Below are 5,393 nucleotides of genomic sequence, written 5' to 3'. Positions count from 1 at the left end.
TACAGGCTATGGGCAAGAGAAAGTCTTAATGGTGGTACAGATTTCTCTTTATAACAAAACAAACCGTTGATGAAGAACTTGCTTGGAGTATCCCGAGGTATGATGTAATAAACATTGATGAATGAAATACTGTGAGAGATCAACATGGCAAAGAACTGATGAAGAAGCTAAATAAGAGGCAGAAGACTTAGAAAAAGCATATGAGATTGTTTCTCAAGTGTATATGAGGTTATTGATCAGAAGTTTGTCGTTGGCGAAGAAATATCGAAAATAACTGCCTATAGAGACTTTTCCATTTATTAAAGACACCTTTTGCAACTCTAAATGACCGAATGTGAATATTATATATAAGGTACGGGTATCATGCAGGGTATTCAGAAAAAAGAAACTGAGCATTGTTTCCTATGTTAGAAAGGGTGAGAAGTGGCAATCTGCCTTGGTATTCAGCAATGGCCTAATGACCTTGATCTTGCTACTGCTTGTAAATATAGCTATTGCTTGCATGATAATATAGCCCATCAATTCTCCAGATAATGAAATATGCCTTTTTGAAAGCCAGTGACATGATAAGGTATCCCACTACTGCATATCAAGAAGCAACAGAAAATCCTGTACCTGAAAGTTTGCGGAAGTTCCTCTGTATTCTGATTTGAAGTAGTAGATTATTTACAGCATCAGAGAAGACACAGTGTCTTGTGTCATCTCTTGGTCAGGGCATTTGTCGTGCATCAATCAGAGGAGAGTGGATATTGCCAAAGCATATTTTGATCAGCTTGACTCTGCATCAGCTCAATGCACACATGAAATAAAACTTGGACATGCTGAAAGTTATTCTTCTACTTTTTAACTAGAAATTGCCCTTGAGACTACACTAGACAGTCCTTCAGCTTTCCTACTTAACCTTTCTGCTGCTTCACTTTTCCAGTGACTTTGATTATTTTCACCAATACATCAATGATCTGCCAGGAGGTGGGCCAGTGCATACATCTCATGGCATCATGATGCAGAATGTCCATCATGACCAGGTTGTCTCAGATACCATTCATTCCTTCAGTACCAAAGACTGGTAAGAGATCCTTGGTTGTCAATTAGCCTGACAGTCTTCTTCCTTGTTAAATTAATCAAAGGAACACCCCACAGATGAATATTAAACAGTTAGCAATTCCTGGCAGTGAACGAACCTCGTCAAAATCAGAAGTGTTAAATCTTTCATGGTGCATTTTCAGGATGCTCAGTTGCACAACAAGTCGGCATGTCTCAGGGGGTAAAGTTTTATTTCCGAAACAGGTGTTCAACCTGCCAACCTGACTACAATAGACTATTATCCAGTAATAAATCACCTGGTCACATTTTCTTTCACAAAATATGGATTTTTATTTATATTAAAAAAAAAGTGTTATCTAAACATGAAGTGTTTCTTTTCTCTGTCGGGTTGGAGATCTACCTATACACAATTTCAGACCAAATTATGTTTTTCGCCCAATAAAGTCGATTTTCCACAGACTAACAGCATTACCATTTAACGTAAAAAAAACGACCTTCAGAAACAATTTGGAGAAGATAAGATTTCATAATAAATGAGTCAAACTTGCCAGAGGATTGAACACTGGGCATCAAAGATAGAGACACTTTAAAGTCATTGCCTTAACTAATTGGGCAATAGTTTTCACCTATCTCTATCTCATCTTTTTCCGAGTTGTGTAGTGACAAAAGACAAAAGACGAAATTATGTATCCTAGATCGAGAGATATAAAGGTCAACATAGTACTGATGAAACAATTTTATTTGACCACTCTGGATCGAGTTACTGAAAAATGACAACATGTCTAATTTCTGGCTTGAGGGGTCCACATTCACCGTAAGGGAGCCTGACATCCGTCCACTCATGAACAAGATAAAGTATTGGGCATTGTTCCGCGCAAGAAAATAGGTTACTTTCCAGCTACCCTGACACCCATGAGCTCCAGATCTACATATATCAGGCATCATTGAATAAAAGTGATCATCAATTTTAGCTATAAAATCGATCTATGACGCTCTCTGAATTATCATTGATCTCATCTATGATACGGGTAACCCTTCCAGTTCAAGTAATCGTTTACGACTACAATTATATTCCCGCCAATCGAATATTCAGAACCAACGATGATCGCTAAAAACTCTACAGTCAGTCGTTCACAGAAAACAGCCCATTTAAAAAAACAAGCAAATTAGTGTTCTAAAAATCCTTTGACAATCTTTGAAATTCCTTGAACGATCATCATTGAGCGATAGTATCACAGAGCAAAACCTACCTTTAGGATCCAAATACTCTAGTTCTTGATTTTATGTTAAACTTTACTACATTTACTCTCCTCTACAGGACGTCGTTTTTGTTACAGTAAACTGGCAATCCTTCCAAAATGAAAATAGTTTCCTTTCTGATTATTTTACTAATAAGTGCTTTCCACGGATTTTTTTCCTTAACAAAGAATTCAGCGATATTGACAAACCTTGTAAGTACCAAAATTACCTATTTATGCCAAATTCTCTTTTTTACACGATCATTCCTTTTGAAAAAGGTTCGCACAAATTGCTCAGAAAGATTATGGTGCCGTTAATATAAACTTAATCCCCAAAAATACTCTTTTTTCAGATACAAAGATCTAGTAAACCTGCTTTTGACCTCCACCGTGGTATGATTAGTATATTTGCCCTTTGTGCAACTTTCGGACATATGGTGGAATCACGAGAAGGTTACTGACTGTTAGAATTGACTCTCATTGGGGATTCAGTTTTCGCACTGGCTCTAGGCTTTCAAATCCCGATGATTTTAGCACAGGTAAAACACACAAAAAAATGTAAAACATACATCATAAGGAATGATTACTGTCATGGAATCATTATTTATTTAACAACCGGTTCACCAGTTAAATACCCAGACCTAGTCCAAACCACTCTACCTGAGATACCTTTTATTTATGCATTCTGTCTTTTGACCTCTTAGTTAGCCAACCTTGGTCTTGCTTTTGTGTCTTTTTTTTATGAATTCTATTAATTTTTAGAGCAATATTTAGAGTAACAGTTTTCATTATTTAATATTTTCCCTGATGCTGAAATCGAGGTGTTACAAATCGTTAGAGATAAAGAATTATGCCGAATTTAGTACGCTGAGAAGCGGGGGTATGCAAGGCAGTTAGCGTGCCAGGTAAAGCCATAGGTACTGTCATGAACAAAAGTCCGTTCCCTTCGCATGTCTAGAGGGTGAACTCCGCGGCTATGAAACCCCGAAGCAATTGAATAACAGATGTCGCACCGTCGGTGAAAGGAAGGAGGAGTGGAAAGCAGGTATTTTTCTTGCTTAGAGAAGTCTACATAATCTAATATCGAGAATTAAGAGTTATCGTAAAGCTTTTGTTATTGACAATACTGGATTTGGGTGTGAAATGTGCAGTGAAGGAAATATGCGACATAAATATGAGAATAAAAGTGATTAGGAAATCAGTATTCATAAATCAGTTTTTCCTATTAGCAGACACGACTGTACACAAGATCGATGCAAAACTTTCACCAACAGTGGTAACGGAGGTGTTCTGCAATCTGCAATTTTCCTCTTATATATAGATATAAAAACATACATACATATATATATATATATATATATATATATATATATATATATATATATAGATTATATTATTATATATCTATAGTATATTATATAATATATATATATATATAGTATATATATATATATATATATGGGATCATACATACATATCTATATAATATATATATATATATATACATATATATATATATGCTAGCTATATATATATATATATATCTACATATAGGTATATCTATACATATATATATCATAATTATAGATATATATCTATATATTATATATATATATATATATAGTATATCTACTATATATATATACATATATATATCTATACATAATAAATTTTATATCTATACATATATATATATATATATATATATATATGATATATATATATATATATATATATATGGATAATATATATTGAATATATATATTATATATTATATATATGTATATAGATATATATATGATATATAATATATATATAGTATATCATATGTACTATATATATATATATATATATTATATAGGTATATAGTAGTCTATACGATATATACATATATATAGTATATAGATATATATATATATATATATATATATATTATATATATTTATATATTATATACATATTATATATATATATATATAGTAGTATATGTATATTATATATATATATATATATATATAGATATATATATATATATATATATATATATATATGTGTGTGTGTGTGTGTATGTGTGGTGTGTGTGTGTGTGTGTGTATTTTTACGACATCACCGGGATTCATATACATGTATTAAGCTACAAATGTCCTTTAATATCTAATTTGCTCCAACTAAGAATTAACATATTTTAATTTATGTTAACCGAAGGGGAATTTGTTTTGTTGATAATAATTTCGTCCTCTCGTGGATTCGGACCTGTGAGCACAGGGGAAATCAGGACTTCAGCGATGTTCGGATCCACAAGTGGACAAAATTATTATCAACAAAACAAATTCCCCTTCGGTTAACATATGAATATATGTTCTCTACTTTTGTGTGCTGAGTCGAGGTGATGTTTGTCCCTTCTAGTTTCTCCAAGGTTAGTCAGGTTTTGGATAGCAGACTGTCTGGTTCTTGACAACATTCTGTCGAGAACGCAGTAGCAGCAGCAGGAAATCGCCTTGCTGATGGGAAGATGATGGGATTGATGATTGGCAAGATGATCGTCACGTCTTCGGTGGGATTGGAGCAGTTGAAGTCAACTTCGTCAGTAGTAACATTAGGATACGAAGACTATTAAAGACTGCCTTCACTAATCGGTGAATTCTTATATGTTGAGGGGGTGTTCCTTTTTTGATAATGAAATGTTATTTATTTGATGATTCGACCAATTCTTTTGGATTTATGATTACTACTGTGGTGTTAACTGGATCAACTGTTAAGTCGCCCATTGATTAATTTAGGATAACTCTTATTATTATTAATTGAATCTTTATTCCATTATTATTGAGGATGAGCAAGTGTATGGCTCTTAAGTGTTTATTATCGATATTATAGTATTTGTGAAAGCATCTGTATGGCTGTAATGATGAATTACTTAACTACTTTTTTATATATATTACGATGATATTGTTACTGCTGCTGTTTAAGGTATTTATATTGTTATATGGGTTTATTTTGTTACCAGAACTATAAGTTGATAATTACTGAAATGTATTTAAAGTATTTAGAATTTCAATTAAAGAAGTAATTTATTCCTTTGTGTTTGGGAGTTGACTTTGCTGTTAAGTATGT

Source organism: Macrobrachium nipponense, chromosome 29 (genome assembly GCF_015104395.2).
Source record: "Macrobrachium nipponense isolate FS-2020 chromosome 29, ASM1510439v2, whole genome shotgun sequence".
Taxonomy (NCBI): domain Eukaryota; kingdom Metazoa; phylum Arthropoda; class Malacostraca; order Decapoda; family Palaemonidae; genus Macrobrachium; species Macrobrachium nipponense.
The sequence above is the reverse complement of the archived record's forward strand: the minus strand, read 5'-3'. Positions refer to the sequence as shown.